The sequence below is a fragment of the Netta rufina genome, assembly GCF_964035555.1.
Source record: "Netta rufina genome assembly, chromosome: 1".
NCBI lineage: Eukaryota > Metazoa > Chordata > Aves > Anseriformes > Anatidae > Netta > Netta rufina.
In genome coordinates, this window is record NC_140123.1 from 20,339,736 (window position 1) to 20,356,538 (window position 16,803).

Consider the following 16,803-nt stretch of genomic DNA (forward strand, 5'->3'; position numbering starts at 1 on the left):
GTTTGCTTGCTTTGTTTTTGTGTTGTTGTTTTTTTTTAATCTTCCAAAGTATCTGCCATTTTATCATTAACATAAGTTGCTATAATTTTATTATTTTACCTTTCTGAAGGGATTATTTAATATTTTGTACAGCAAAACTTGGTTTTATCTGCTGTTGTACACCTTTACACATCTAATTTTAGCTATATTTGCTGCTTTCCATATAATCACAATTGTTCAGGAGTAGAGTATTTCTGTTCTCAGTTAGCTTCATTAATAAGTATGGAGAGGGATACCTCTTGCTGTGTAATTCTAAGCATATAAGAAGATTGGGGTATCTTGTTTTTTCTGAAGAAGGAGTGTTACTGACACTAGCTTCTAGAGAAGTCAATACATATAGGACCAGAGGACTTTTATGTCTCTTTTATTTGGATGAATTAGTTAAATGGATGTATGATAGTTATTGCCTTCTCCACCATTTTGTTGTCTTCTACTTTGAGGGATGAGCAGTTGTTGAAATTTTGGTTAAAGTTGTAAACTGTTTATATAAAGAAGTGACATATTTTGATGTTACAATATTCAAACCCCAATTTATGTATCTTTTTTCATTTTTTTTCTCGTGGTGTAAGTTTTTGTGTATTTCTTGAAATTAATAGATAATTATGCTTGCATTATAAATCCGGAGTTACGGGAGTTTCTAATTACCTACTACTTGAAACTCAGCCTCTAAATCCTGTATCTGGTTCTTGCTCTAGTTGGACAAGTATTGGTATGAGGACTCCTGTCAACGTGGAAGATAAATAAGTTTGGTTAGTTACCTTTCCAGAACTAAGTTGCCAGTCACTGACTTTCAAAATCCAAACAAAAAGGAGGTTGGAAGCTTTTGGTGAGAAACAGGTCATCAAGTTTCTTGGACTGGCACAATAATTACTTGACTCCAAGTAAGACCTACATTGTCATACAGATGCAATGAGGCCCATGACTCAAGTCATTGCTCACTATACTAACACTCTCCAATAGTAGATGGAACTTCAATATTACAAGAGAAAACTTTTTATTATTTTTCACATAGATTTTAGACTAAGATTTATTTCCCATACACTATAAACAATGCTGATGATCCTGTTTTCAGTCCAAACAGGAGCTGTGTGTCCAGTGTTGGGTTTTTTTGTTTGTGTTCCATGAATTTTGGTCTATCACTTGTAAGATGTGGTCAGTTAAAGTACTCAGGAGGACAGTTCAGAATAAACCCTGTTCTTTTTCCTATATCCATGAAAAATTTTCCTTTTTCTTCCTTTTCCTTTGAATAGGAAGACAGCTGCCTTCAGATGATACAGAATTCACTGACAGTTGCTCTTGCTCCAATCCTGCTTCATGAGAACTTCAGAAGATACTAACTGAGGTATTTATTTGTTCTTTTTAGAATTTCTACTTTGCAGATATTTGATAGGTAGAAGAACAGACAAAAGTCATCAGGAATATAGACCAAGAGGAGTAATCAGACAGGGAAAATAGCACAGAAGTTCTGTCCAAAAAGAGCTACAGTGTCATGTAATCTAATCTCTTTCTATAGCTGGGCACTATGTTAGGATATACATGTACATTGAGAAATCAGTTAATTACAGATATGCCAAAAGGAAACCTATTAAAGTGCAGTTAAAATGTTGCTTTTGTTTTAGTCTTCTATCCACTTTTATGTGGTCCTCTGCTCCAAGAATGGACAGTTTTGCAAGAAATTGCTGGATGTGAATGCCCGATCACCTAAACAGTGCCTGTCTTGAATCTTTCAAAAGCATCTGACATTTATAGGTTTCTTCCTCTCATACTGACATGGATTTCCAATTAAAGAGAAGCTTTTTTAACACAATATCCAAATGTTTTCATCCCATTTTTCATAAATCCATGAGTTTAAATATAAAAGCTAATTTAAAGATGTTTATAAATGCTTCATTATGACAGCTATTTTTTCTTTTTTGTCAGATACCAGTGAATTAAGTCATTTGTACAGAATAGAACTACTCCATTTGTGTATATAAACAATCTGATAAAGTATTAAAGGCCACAGAATTCATAAAAGAAAAAAAAATACCTTGTAAGCCTGTGATCAGTTGGATTTGTGTCAGTCCTAAATTTATGATCTGCAGCTGTTGAATGTCTGATAGGAGCTTCATCTTTTACAGCATTGTAACAGCATGAGTGCAGTGCTAGAAAAACAAGGAAATGTTCTGCTTTGAGAAATAAAGTTGTCCAGCCATATGGATGATGATTACAACACCTCACATAGCAGACGTCTACTGGACTTTTATTCAGTAAATCTTACAAATGTATGTTTTAATGGTTTTTAAACTGCAGACAGTTAACAGCATAGATTCTAAAGTATCATAGGTTGAACACACAGGCTGTGGTTCAGTGTTTTTGTAGTTAGTTTTGTAATCAGTGCAAGGATGAAATTGTTTTCTGCATTTGAAAACTCAAAGCTTAAATGACACGGAAGAAAGATGGCTCATAATTTCTAAAGATCATCTTAAAACATCTCATATATGAAACTTCTTTTTGTTTGTTTGTTTGTTTTATATGGCTCTTGGTATTTATATACATCTTTCTTAAATACCAAGAGTAGCTTAACTTTTGGGGAAGGTTAATAATTGTTAATGTAATTGTTATATAAAATTCATATGTACTATTATAACTATGTTATAATCTATGTATTTGCTTTTTGAAAGAAACTCTATATACCAGCCAGTAGAATAATGGTTAGAATACCATTAGTATTAAAATTAACATTTATCAAAAAATGACTTAAAATTTGGTTGGATATTACACATGGATTCAGAAAAGACAACAGAAGTCCTTTTGTTTCTATTTTTTTTATTTTGTGCTCTTAACAGCTATGCTAATAGTATTTACATTGAAATTCTGTGAAGTGCTGCATAGTCTTAGATTTTAAAAAAGCAGTTGGATTTTTTGATAAAACAGGTTGTGCCATTTTAGTATGCATTATGGATTGGTTCTATCTTATAGTGGGACAGTTCATTTCTAGAGTCAGCACACAACCATTTTAGCAGTAGAATTGGCTGCTTATGTCACAGATTAAAATTAGCTGTGTCTGTATGCCAGAGCAACAGGATGGAATGTAAAACACAGCCAAACATGTGAGCAAATTTTCTTCCAGTGATATTTGGCCAGGACTAAAATATCTTCCACTCCAGATTTGCAAGTAGTGGAAAAGTTAGACAATTCTCTCTTGGGAAGGGTCTGATTGTAGTTTATTCAGAAGTCCACATTCTTTCAGATCTCTAAAGTAAGTAACATATTTTTAGATTTCTTTTTATTCCATATTAAAATGTTAGCATATTAATGATCAGATTGGTTTTGATTTGGTCTTTGCTTAATCTATGGATATTTTGAACTTTGCTCGAATCTGATTTTCTGGCTTTTTCTGTCCTCAATTAAGGATCACGTTGCTGCTAATACGATCTTTTTTAGGACCTAAATTGAAGTTTTAATTTTTATATATAGTTTTAGATTCTCTTCATTTAAGTATGTTTGTTTTAACACTTAGAGGTGGTATTAAGTGGCAAAGTATAAACTTGCACTTGTGTAATATTAAGAAGCTAACTTTTAGTACTTTTTAAATTTGGTACAATATCATATGAGTACACAGAGATATTGTTATATAGAGAGAGATCTGATTTGCAGAAGTACATATCTGATGTCAGTAGTTTGAAGTTTTTATTCGTTTATCACATACTGACAAATTCTGTAAAGACTGGATTCCTTGCTTCTGCTGAACACTTCTTTTTGGCATGACAATGTGATACTAAACTTCTGTCTGAGGAACTGTTATCAAAATGAATTATAACTTCTTTGGATGTGAATCTAGCTTACTTGCATTAATAAGTAGTGTAAAACTGTTTATACAGAACTCCTTTTACAGGTTTGTAGTCTCCTTGAATTCAAATATACTTTCTCTTGGATAATTTCACTGACTGCAAGAAAATGGCTAGGTAAATATCAGTGGGTTAGTGACATATTATCAAATGATTTAGTGGAATATACTTGGTTTGTCTCTGTCAGGCGCTAGCACTGAATCATGCATCAGAATGAACTTTGTTATTACCAAAGTGTAGGAATGTGATTTGACTGCATCAACACCAGTCAGCTAACCTCCTTTTACAGAGAGGGAGTAAAACCATGGGAGGTTTTACCAAATCTAAAATACATTCTTGAAGAGGTGACGGATCATGTACTAGCCTCTCCATTTTCCATGGAGGGGGCCTAGGTAGGTCTGTCTGATATCTATGATTAATAAGGTGAATTCTGGTCTGCATAGCTACATCCAAATGGGTGAACCATATTTTAAGATCTTTTTAGTTTTTGGTTGCAGTGCAGAGTCAGCACTGATGCTACCTTGGCTAAGCTGAATGTCTGTTTCTCATCTAAACAAACGTGATACACACATATTAGATACAGACCTCCTTTTGATTACATAATGAGAAACAAATGATCCTGATACACCACCAGGGTGTAAAAACAACTGCATAGAATACAATTAAAAATAAAAGACACCAAATTTGCATGTCTCTGTGGCGCAATGGGTTAGCGCGTTCGGCTGTTAACCGAAAGGTTGGTGGTTCGAGCCCACCCAGGGACGGGCAGCAAGCTTTCTGGTCGTGATCTTATGGAGTATGGGCCTGGCAAACAGCAAAGTCATGACCCTCAACTTTAGGAGAGCCAAATTCCAGCTCTTTTCAGTTCTCTGAATCAGGGAACTGATCAGATCTTGAAGGACACTTTTCTTAGAGCACAACAGCTCTCCATCCCTGTGTCTAAGAAATCAAGCAAGGCAAGGCAGGAAAACGGCACGGCTCAGCAAGGGACCTGATGGGCAAACATAAGAAAGAAATGCACAGGCAGTGGAACTGGGGATATGGGCCTTTGGAAGAGCACAGGGATGCTGTCCACATGTGCAGGGATGGGATCAATCAAATCAGGAGAGCCAAGGCACAGATGGAACTGAGCTTGTCAAGGGATGCAAAGAATAAAAACAAGAGCTTCTAGAGGTACATTGCTCAGAAAAGAAAGGCCAAGGAGAGTGTTTGCCATCTGATAAACAAGAAGGGAGAACTGGCAAGGACAGACATAGAGAAAGCTGAGTTACTCAACAGGTTCTTTGCTGCAGTCTCCACTGCCAGTCAGGCTTCCCACAGCTCTCAAGTCCCTGAACCTCTGGGCAGGGGCTTGGGGCAGCAAAGTTCCTCCCACTGTAAGCGAAGAGCAGGTTTGAGACCAGCTGATGGAACCGAACAGGTACAAGTCTATGTGGTCCATCCCAGGGCCCCCAGAGAGCTGGCTGATGGAGGTGCCAAGCCTCTCTCCATCATGTCCTGACGTCAGAGTCATGTGAAGTCCCCAGTGACTGGAAAAAGGAAAACATCACTCCAGTTTTAAAAAGGGTGGCAAGGAGGGACCCAGGGAACTACAAACCAGTGAGCCTCACCTCTATGCCTGGAAAGATTGTAGTATCATAACATCACAGTATGGTTTGAAATAGACCTTAAACACCATCTAATCCCAATGGGCCTGCCATGGGCAGTGACACCTCCCATCAGACCAGGTTGCCCAAAGCCCCATCCAGCCTGGCCTTGAACACCTCCAGGGATGGGGCATCCACAGCTTCTCTGGATGTATAATCATAAGGATCCAATAACAGAAGATAAAATACTGAAATAAGTTTGTAATTACACAAATATGAGTATTATATTGAATTAATATTCAACATTGAATATTAATATTCAATGTTGAATATTAATATTCAATATTGAATATTAATATATCCAATATATTAATTAATAATCATCTTAATTAATATTAAGATCTTCTTAATATTGAAGATCTTCATGCAAAAAAAATATTCTTATTAATGGGAAAACAGTTTTGGAAGAACAGTTGAAAGGAAAAAAATGGATAAATTGTATCATACAAACCCAAGCCTCTGCCAAAATTCAGAGAATAATTTTCTGGTCATATAAATTTCACAAAATTGATTGTCTTAGATGTTTAATGAGGTTACTGGTGGTTTTCCATAACAGGGACATTTACAAGGTATTTCCTAATGCAGGTGTTCTGATATTTAATAAGTGTCTTCTTGTCCACTGCATTCTCTTAGTGGAGACTTTAATGGGCTTTATTCTACTGTTTTAAGTCTCATTTTCATGAAGCTTGTAGCAATGTATGATTACATCCTAAATTTTTCAATGATTCTAATGTCTTTTGGGAAATATATATTTTATTATTATTATTATTATTGATATTATTGTTATTGTTATTATTATGTACTGGTCTTGATTACTCCTCTCATTGTCTTAATAGTTGATCCAATCTGCAATGTTTTAGATTTCAAGTTTGTTTCAGTACATGGAGGGCATCACAGTTTATCCAAATAAGATAAGTCATTGGATATTGGTAGTTAATAGAATTCTCCAGTCCCTGCTGGCCCGCTTACAGTACCTATAAATCAGTAAGAATTGACTTTATTATGGAGCTTGAATTTTAGATGGAAAAACAAGGAAGAAAATGGACAGATTAAATGTTTAACGGGCAAAAAGTAACAGGGAGGATTATTTTAATATCAGCATTCCCTGGGGGCTGAAAAATCACAGGAAGATATTTGGGAGACTGGTAGAAAAGGTTGTAGTTACTGTTTGCCTGACTGATAGTTTTCATTAGTTGATTGGGGTTTGGCCTGAATGGCAAACAAGAGACAGAACTTATTGAACACTCCCTAAAGCCAGCATGGATGAGGCAGATGAGGCTATATCAGATTTGGTTCTCTCCACACAGAATCATAAAATGGATGTTCATCCTCTGATCATCCTCATGGCCCTCCTCTGGGCCATCCTCATGGCTCCTCCTCTAATACTTCTCTGTCCTTCTTGTGCTGGGCACCCCAGAGCTGAACGCAGGGCTCCAGGTGGGGTCCCACAAGAGCAGAGCAGGAGAATCACCTCCCTTGCCCTGCTGTACTCACTGCTTTTGGTGCAGCCCAGGATACAGGTGGCTTTCTGGGCTGCAAGCATACATTACAGGCTCATATTGAGCTTCTTGTCAACCAACACTCCCAAGTCCTTCTGTTCATAGCTGCTCTCAATCCATACTCCACCCAGTCACCAGGTAAGCCTTGTCACACTGAAAGGCTTGTAACACATATTCCTATTCCACAAAAAGTCAGTCATATTTGAGGGCTAGAGCTGCATGTTTACCCAGAGGGGACCCTCAGCCAAGTTTTATGTAATACGGATGAAGTTTTATGAAGGATGGATGTAGTATACAATTTTACATAGATGGAGACAGCTTTACGTAGTATAGACAGCTACACAGACCAGGATAGGAGATGGTAGATTTTTGCTGCTCATGCTACATTTCATTCTGCATGATTTCATGAGTCATTTAACAGCTATGTTCAGTGCATGTAAGAAGATAATGCTGGTAAGCAGAAATGCAGTTCATTTAATACATTAGCATAACACAGAAGAATCTGTTAAAGGTCATACTTGATAAAACCACTGCTTGTGTTTATCTGAGTACCCCAAATCCTTTTAGAATTTTATATTTCATTGAAATTGTTAGTAAAAACTTTCTGAGTCTGTGAAAAGTACTTTTAAAACAAACAAACAAACAAACAAACAAAAAAAAACACATTTATTTCCGTATCTTTTATTAATTTTTCTTTTAGTTAAACAGATATTGAACTGATAGTTCTGTGATTCACAGCTGGTAATTTACTTTGTTAACTGATGTTAATTATGTTTATGGAAGACAAAGCCATATCCCCTTAGTCATATTGAAAGCATTTAAAATGCTAGCTAAATTAAGAACAATAAAATTACTGTCATCCTGTATCAGAAATGCTCAAGTACCTAGTAAAATATGACTTTAACTCAGGAGAAAATTCAAAGCTCTAAGACTAGAAACTTGTCTAGAAATAAACTTTGAATTTGGGCTGCTGAGTAAGTGAAACATAAATGGCTGCATAATAAAATAAGGAAAGTAAAGAGTGCAGAAAGTTAAATTATTTTCTCATCCTCTGCTTTATCAGCAAATTTATTTTTTGATACCTTTCCATTCACTTTGTGACTTTCTTCAGCATTCACTTGAAACTTTCTGTCCCTATTTTACACTTATGTTTTAGTTTTCTTTCCTGAGTGTACCCATTATTTAGTCTTTTCTGTTTATTCTCAAGTCTACTCAATACTGAATTTACTGTACCAAGATCTAGCACCATGTACCTTCATTTTGTAACAAAATTGCACTTAGAATGTTGTGTAGACTTTCCAAGAATCTGAGGTTAGAAAGCCAAGCCTCATTTGTGGCTCTTTCTGTTTCTGGAGGAACACTTAAATGAGAAATCACCATTCAGTGAAATAAGTTGTTTTTTTGAAATAAGAGTCTAATTCAAACTGTAATGCATGTGGTAAGCAGTCTAAACATGCACATAAGTGACAAAGAACCTTTCTTAACAGCATATCAGAACCTGTTCTTCAGCATGACATGCAGTTTTCTTTGGATCTACAAGAAATAGTTTAGGTAATAGGTCTTAAGCCTCTAATACTATTTTTACAACTGTGATACAAATTTCAAAGCTCTGAAACTAGTCAGTTACTCATTGTTCATGGTCACAATTGTAAATAAAACTGTAATGGGTGCATACATAGCAGAAAGCAATTCTTCACTATTACTTTATTCCAAGGTTTTTGTGTTTGTATTTTTTATCTTCTGGGTTGATTCTCTGATCTCAGACTATAAAAACTGATGGAAATGTTTAATCTGAATTTAAAAAGGCACGTTCTAGACATGCTCTATGAATATTTTTCCCATATACGTCCAAAGAATGACTTTAGAAACTAGAGACATGCTTCCTGGAGAATGTAATGTGATTGTTCTTTGATCCTAACAGCAAATGTTTTCTATTTTCCCAAAGTAGGAACTTTAAAATTAAGAAATATGCAAAATATAAGTCTTACTTTTCAGATCACAGAATTAGATTTACTGATGTAAATCAACTTTAATGGAAAGTTAGGAATTTTAGTAATAACCATTTATTTCCATTTCAGTTAAAATATTTCCTATGAAAAAAATCTACTTTGAGATACAAATAGTGTATATGTTTTGTTGAATGAGAGATTTTCCTCTGGTTTATTTTGGAATGCATACGTACTTTACATGCACTTCTAGCTTTTGTTTATGCTTCATTTATTTTTACAGCTGAGTGAATGATTAGCTATGTATTTTATAACTCTAACATCGTACCTGTTGGTTTTAATCCAGAAAGTAGCATATTGATCAAAAAGAAGTATTTACAGATTTTACTGTGTTCTTCATCTTCTATGTTTTTGCATTATTGCTTTGTCATAGTCACTGAAGAAACATAGTTGGTTGCTACCTAAACATGTGAAGTCAACATCACCAAAAAAGGCTTCTGCTGTACATGTCATTTGATGATTTCCTTGTGTTTCTAATACACATTTAAATGAATCTTTTTTCTCCTGTGTAAATAAAAATGTGTAATAAAGCCTTAATGTCTAGGACTGCAGTGCAAAAGAGAGATATCAGTTTGTGTTCATTAACATTAAAAATTCATCAGAAAAGGGCAGACATTTAAAATATATAATGAAACATAGTATAAATAAGAAATTATTTTGCTTCCTTCACGACTGAAAAGGAAAGTGAATTTTGAAATTGTAGTTTAGTTACATGGTAAAAAGGCACAGTTAAGGCTTTCTAGATGAAAAGTCAAATAATTCTTGTTTCATATTTTTAAAATTTTGTCTGTGAGCAATCACTTAAATTAGGAAGGGAAAACACAAAGATTTCTAGCCTCTGCACCTAGTTCCATTGCTTTTTTCTTCAGCATATTTCCAACTTATGATTCAAAAAAGCTCCACAGTGTAGCATTTTATCTCCATTTAATACGCAAAATCATTTAACAAGGCTACATGTAAATGCACAACTTTTCAAGGTTCTCAACCAACATAGTACTGCACTGGAGAAAGGAGTTAGTGATATTTTTATACATGAGAACCACCCAAACCTGTCAGGTTATTTTTTGTGATAAACAAGAGTAAGAAAGTAAGAGTAAGAAAGAGAGTAAGAAATGAGAGTAAAAAGAGCAGTCAGAGAAGCAAACATGTAACATGTACACAAAAATGAATTATATGTTTTCCTGTTCATTTGTGGAAGAAACTGGAGAACTTTCTGTGCTAGGACCCCACTTTGTGGAGTACTCAACAAGGGATCTCTTTCAGATTAGAAGAACTATTAAAAAGCATATATATATGCGACATATAGATAAAATACATAGTAATATTTCAAAATCAGAAGATATTCTCTTAAGACCTTTAAAAGTACTCAGGAATGAAATAGGTGAATTATTAGTGGTGATAAAATGCCATTTGTGAAGGCTGGGAGAATCCTAGATTAGTCTAGTCCAACCTTCTGCAGTACTTGATGAGGAACTTATATAAACTTCATAGCAGACTCTTAGCAGAACATCACTTGTCCTTTGATTTGTCTCCTTTGATCCTTTCCCATAAACTCTTGAATGTCTCCTTTTCTGTTTCAAAGCAAAACTGTATGTGTTTGACTCATCCCTTTGCACAGAATGCAACCTTTTTCCACCATGCCTCCCCAACCTTTCTCTCCTGAGTGCTTCTAATCCATCCATTGCAACTCTCCAGTCATGTAGGCTATCCAAGTGTATTTCTGTAAGTCCAGTGGGATCATTGCTCTAAGACTGTGCATGGACTTCTAATTGCAGTTGTTTGTTTCCCAAACCATCTTCATTCATGTATAGACATTGGAGATGTGCCCTGGTTATGCTGCTTTTATAGGGAGAGGGACACAGACTTCTCCATCATGCTGCCCCCCCATGAATTCACTTCTCATAAGGTTATAGCAACACTCCCCTGATACACTTAGTTTAAAGCCTTCAACAAGTTACCAGAAATGCTCTTTCCCCACTTGGTCATATGGATCCCATCTCTTCTAAACAGTTCTCATTCCTCTGAGATTTATGTGGTCATAAAAGCCAAAGCTCAGCTTCTGACACCAGCTGAGCAACGAGGTGTTAACTTGCGGAATGTGTCCACTGCTATATGAACCTTTCTCTTTGACTGGAAGGGCTAAAAAGAAAAAACAGCTGGCCCTTTTGCCCTTCACTTTCCCCTAGAAGTCCATAGTCAGGGTCATGCTCAGCATCACCCTTACGAATATCATTTATGACCACGCCCCAAGGGCCAGATAAGCCTCAATGTTCCCTCTGCAACACCCTAGGTCTGATCATGCAGCAAGCAGCAAAACTCCAAAAACATGAGGTGAGGTCAGTGGATGGGTGTCTCAGTCCCCTCCTAGGGGAAGTCTCCAGTGGCTGTCATCACCTGTCACTTGCTTGTGCAGGTTGTCACCCTCCTTTTTTTTTTTTTTTAGCTTAGCTGGAGGACATTTCAAGACCAAATGACTGGGAACAAATATGGCAGTGATCAGTGCTTACCACTGATAAGTTGTAAGCATTAATCACAGAATCAGAGAATCATCTAGGTTGGAAGAGACCTCCAAGATCACCTAGTCCAACCTCTGACCTAACACTAACAAGTCCTCCACTAAACCATATCACTAAGCTCTACATTTAAACGTCTTTAAAAGAGCTCCAAGGATGGTGACTGCCCACTTCCCTGGGCAGCCCATTCCAATGCCTAACAACCCTTTCAGTAAAATTCTTCCTAATGTCCAACCTAAACCTCCCCTGGTGCAACTTTAGCCCATTCCCCCTCGTCCTGTCAACAGGCATCAGCTTCGTTGCCCATCTCTGGACTAGCTCGAGCACCTCAAGCACCTCAGTGTCCTTCTTGTAGCGAGGGGCCCAAAACTGAACACAGTACTTGAGGTGCGGCCAGCCAAATGAGCTAACCTAACCGATTGCACCACAGAGACCATGCTGGAGAGCAGCACCTGCAGCCACCACTCTGAGCCCAAAATCTGCACTCACGTCACGGACAGGATTCGAACCTGTGCGGGGAAACCCCATTGGATTTCAAGTCCAACGCCTTAACCACTCGGCCACCGTGACTCAAACGGGGCTTCCTATTTTGCTGTTTCCCAATGTTCCTTCTAGATGAAACACCTGCCAACACAGATTCCCAGTTTGTCTCAGAATATTATTGCTGTAATCATAAAAGATGTACTGTCTGTTTGAATATCTTGTCTGAAGTGCTTCATGATTAGAGCTAGTAAGAGCCAGTCCTTCCCATCTCATGGCTGTTTGTAACATATAAGAATACCTGTGTGGGATAACTCAGCGGAATCATAAGTCAGGTGTTAAGTTAATATTGGTTGATAAGCAGAACATAAAGACAGAAAATCTGCTCACCAGGGACTTCATAAACTACTTTATATTCACCTTGCCATACTTGAGTTATGGTCTGACACTGGATTTTTAGGGTGTTTTTTTTTGGCCCCTCTCATTTGAGCAAAATAGCTAGTGTAGGTAAGCCTGAATAGCTTCTTCAGTGGAAGATACGCAGAGTTACATACCTACAGATTAAACCTATCTTGGTATTTTGAATAAATGAAAAAGCAATCATGGCAGTTTAAGCCAAAATGTAACCCTTTTTTTAATTGTACTTGGTTAAATGATGCCTTTTTTTTTAGGTAAGATCACCTACTCAAAAGTTTTTCAAAGGAAGAGTCTCTTAGGAATAAGTAAAATGTAAGCTAGGCAAACAGAGACCATCAGAAGTTTGCAAGCAACCAGGGAAGAGTGCTTTAAGTTACAGTTCTTGAACAGGAGTACAATGTCCCCAGAGTTCAGACTTCCAGAGGTACTTTGGGCTTGTTCCTAGTCCATTGTCATGCAAAGTCACAGTCTTGCTTAACAAACAAAAGTAATTTCTTGCAAATACATATTTTCTGTAGATGTCTGGCAACTGCTGTATGTTTCAAGACTTGCTAATGATACTACAGATCCAAGTAAGTGAAATTTTCTCTGGAGGACAGCAGAGATTTTAATAGACAAGTGAGAATACAGAAATAGTTCCATAGAGCAGCCTGGAAATGAATGGCAGATTCACTTTTCCTCTTTTTTTTTTTTTTTTTTTTTTATTTTTGTCTGACACTTTCTTCTAGGTCTGAATATATTGCTTTGGCAAGTGCCACAAGTTGTGGTGTAAAAATGTGTTATCGAGAGTAATAATTTGAATTTCATGGAATCTCAAGTTGTTCATTGGGCTACATAGCCTGATGGAGCTACGACATGATGCAAAACAGTTCACTTCCTCTGGACACTGAGAAGGTGACGACAACTTTTCCTGTTTCAAGTGAAGAATTATTCCTTTTTATAAAATCAAGAACATTTTTCTGAGGCAAATACTTAAAACTGCATAACAGATGGCATTCTTGTTCACCACACAGGGATTTTATAATCTTGGTAATCTCCTCAAAAGAAAGTTAGTGCAATGTCCATTGAATTTAATCTGTGTAGGAAAATGATTGTTGCTTACTACTTTGGAGCATCTTACTATTCACTTCAATATATTTAATTAAGATCATTTAGAAGTAGTTTGCTTAAGTGGACAATAAGGATAACATTCACGTGAAAGGAGCAAAATTTTTTCTATTTATTTGAGTAAGCCACATACACGCTAGCAAAGGCTAATCCTCAGATTTGAAGGCAAATGGCATGACACAGATTGCATCTGTGTAACTGATTTTCAACCCCAGCAAAACAGAGTGCTCCTCTGGGAGTCCTCATCTGTGCTATGCCCAGACCATGAAGTGACCATAGTAACGTCTGTCAGAATGCCTAATGGCACAGGCTGAACTATTCCAGGAGGCATGCTATCAGTTGGACAGTATGGATGTTCACAGTACATGCCTTAAACATGTGTAGTTTACTATTCTAGATGTGAAGTATGAAAATTCTTAGCACAGAAAATGTCTTTGGTTAGCAAATGGGTGACAACATGTACCAAAGTGTGCATTTTATACCCTATGAAAATCGATCTGAATTCACATCAGTTTTTAACCCCAAAAATGATAGTTCACCATCCCTGAAATAAATGGTTCAGCTAGTCCTTTAAGCTCTGCTCGTACTTTGGTATCTCACTTTTCTCCAGACCAGATTCATGTGCAGTCACCACAGAATGATTAGTTATTCTTCTCTAGGGAATATAGAAGTGGAGCAAGGTTCTTCCTGCAATAGGTTTGGGTCTGGAAGTTGGATGTAAGACGTTTCTCTCAGCACCTCTTCTGGAGTCTGTAAGGAAGATAGAGGAAGACTTGATTTTAAGGCAGAGTGAACAAAAGCCAAACAAGGAGAGGATAGAGGATAGTAGGCAAAGATGGGTTCCTCAAAGAAACAAGAAGTGAGCTGGGTCATCCAAGAATTTAGGACCTAGAAGAAATGCTAGCAATAGATGTGACAAAAAGGGTGGAATTATTAATAAATGTGAAGATTAAGGCAACAAAAGGAGAGGAGGCATATTAAGATATAAATAATTGAAAACATGGAATACTTTTGGACAGCTATGTTGAGAGTATAAGTCAGAAAATTAGACCAAAGGAAAAGAACCAAAGAAGACATGAGAAAGAAGACTGAGACTGTGTAAAGGGGGAAAGGAAGATGCTAAGACTGTAAGAAAGTAGAGAAGGAGAGGGAGATTAAACAAAACCTGGGAGAAGCAGCTGATTTAAGAGGAGACTAAGTCTGTCTAAAATAAATAAGAAATTAAGTCTTAATTGCATGGGCAAGGGAAAGACAAAGAACACAAGAAATAATAGCTTTTATGGAAGAGCTGATTCAGTTTCTGGAATACACAGAAATAAGACAATCCCACCAACCAATGGTCAGAAGGGAATCTGGAATTCCTTAGCATTATCATCATCCCACTGTAAATAAATTAGATAGGAGATGTTCTGCCACAAAATCTGGTTCTCCCGTAGTGCTGGTCCATATACGGGACTTACATCCAGTACTGCAACTATTTTTACCAAGATCTGTGTGCTAGATCTAAGGATTCTGCAGATGAATCAGTTCAATATAAATAGTTTGTCATATTATTTTTTCTTTTTTGTTCTTTTGTGATATTTGTGTGTGTGTGTGGTTTTGTTTATTTTTAACCTAGGAAGCTACATGAAAGAGAAATTGAAGACTAGAAGACTAGGGCTTTCTAAAGATAGCAAAGTCAAGTATCTAAAGGTTAAAAAAAATCCAAATTAAGAGCTGAATCTGTACTAATAGATTCACATGCACCTGCGGAAAAGTCAAAGGGTTGTCTGGCATCCACATTATTAAGCTCTCTTATTCTCTTAAACAGAGTAGCCACATCCATATTATCACTTATAAATTATAATAATGCAATTACAATGTTAAACATCTGCAAAGTTTATTTACAAAAGTGCTCCCTTTCCAGCCCATACAGATGTTATGATGGTTAGCTTCAATTAGGGATAAGGAGGCTGGCAAGGAAAGAACTATTTCTGTCTCCTCTTCTCCATAGGTTTGTAATTACTTCATGTATTTTTAAACATCAGGTTTTTTTAGGGTAGTGGAGGACTTACTTGTGAGCTAATTTGTGTTCTTGGCACAGAATATCTTGTGTCTAGTTCAGAAACTGCTGGCTGTTAGACTACAAAATTCCCATCTGCTTCAGTACAAGTTTTCTGGGATTTAGTGTGATTACAGGAAAAATACTTGAACTGTTTCTTCTGTTTTTAAAGGCTTGAAGAGCTGATTTGTGTAACAAATTGCATTAATTTCGTAAATATTTTCAGTATTAAGCATTGTAGAACCACAAAAGCAATAAGCTCAGAGAACAGAGATCAAAAGATAACAGTTTGAACTCCAGTATTGGAAATATAATCAATGTATGGAAAAGCAGATTAACAAAAGAAGGGACAATAATTTTTTATATAGTACTTTAATAATTTACAAGACTTTACAATGATTCAAGTTTATTTTAATAAGTATCTTCTCATTAGAAACGTGTTCTAGTACTTAGTTCATGAAGGTTTATTTCTCCTTTTTTACCTTTATTTCCATGAATGTTAATTGGTTAAAAACATATTTTTGTTCAATTTTAATCCCTGTGATAATTACACTGTATTAATGTAATATTCCTGTAATATTAACGACAGGACAGGTGGAATGGTTTTAAAGTAAAAGATTAGATTAGGTTAGATTAGAGGTTAGGAGGAAATTCTTCCCTCAGAGGGTGGTGAGGCCCTGGCACAGGCTGCCCAGAGAAGCTGTGAATGCCCCATCCCTGGAGGTGCTCAAGGCCAGGCTGGATGGGGCTTTGGGCAACCTGGTCTGGTGGGAGGTGTCCCTGCCGATGGCAGAGGGTTGGAACTAGATGATCTTTGAGGTCCCTTCCGACCCAAGCCATTCTATGATTCTATAATTACAACTTCAGAATATTTTCAAATATATTGTTAAGTGCTGATATCAATCAACTTCTCATATTAAGTTGTGTTGCCAGCTGTTCCTATTGCTGTTGACTGTCTGACTTTGGGTGTTCCTAGATTTTGGTATGACTATATACCTACTTTTAATTTTCATGTTTTACTTCTGATTTCAACTGATTGTCATGCTGCCTAATAAAGTTATTTTTAAAATTATTTAAATTGGATGCCTAGGATACATCTCATATCATAAGAACATAAATTATATGTTGTAGATGGTAAATATCACAACCTTGTCTGGTAACTAAAACAGTTCTTTGGTTTTACATATATGGAGTTATACATATATGGAGTTATATAAGGTATATA

At 36.5% G+C, this 16,803-nt stretch overlaps 1 protein-coding gene across 3 annotated transcripts in view; it reads left to right on the forward strand.

The window, feature by feature from the left end:
* The first annotated feature begins 3,140 nt into the window (after nucleotides 1-3,140).
* The window catches only part of SGCG (sarcoglycan gamma), an 87,192-nt gene continuing 73,529 nt past the window's right edge, over nucleotides 3,141-16,803 (forward strand). For 2 of the 3 annotated variants that reach the window (XM_084306181.1, XM_084306182.1), the window contains exon 1: nucleotides 3,171-3,280. The gene's annotated coding sequence lies outside the window, so the exon portion shown is untranslated. Of the gene's footprint in view, nucleotides 3,281-16,803 lie in introns of all 3 variants that reach the window. The other variant, XM_084306180.1, reaches the window with a different exon arrangement.